This window comes from Asparagus officinalis, chromosome 5, assembly GCF_001876935.1.
Source record: "Asparagus officinalis chromosome 5, Aspof.V1, whole genome shotgun sequence".
NCBI lineage: Eukaryota > Viridiplantae > Streptophyta > Magnoliopsida > Asparagales > Asparagaceae > Asparagus > Asparagus officinalis.
The window spans coordinates 109,494,471-109,494,884 of record NC_033798.1 but is presented as its reverse complement, the minus strand read 5'-3'; positions in this window follow the sequence as shown (position 1 = coordinate 109,494,884).

The window sequence follows — 414 nt, the reverse complement described above, 5'->3', positions numbered from 1 at the left end:
TGAAGGGAGTCAGAGAGTGGGGAGAGGGGTTGGAGTTAGCGGAGACGGAGGGGGAAGAGCACGTGTTTCATCTCAACAAGCCTGGGTGTGACAAGGGGTTGGAGCTCGTCGAGAAGATGGTGGCTTTTATTAACAAATGAGTTGGGCTTGTATTCGTTTGTTCTACGTTTGGTAGAAATCATGTCTCTGGATGTTCTGTGGCACCTTCTATCTGTCTATCTATATAATAAATGAACTGAAATGCAATCTACTACTTCTTTCATCACAATCATCAAAATCTTAACCAACGAAGCCTCTTCCTACCTTATTACAGGCTCCGCCTCCTCTACCGCAACAAATCCATCGCCCATTCGTCGTTGTCATGGGGATCAACAATTGCCCGGCGCACCCTCTCCATTGAAAGCGTCACCCCCT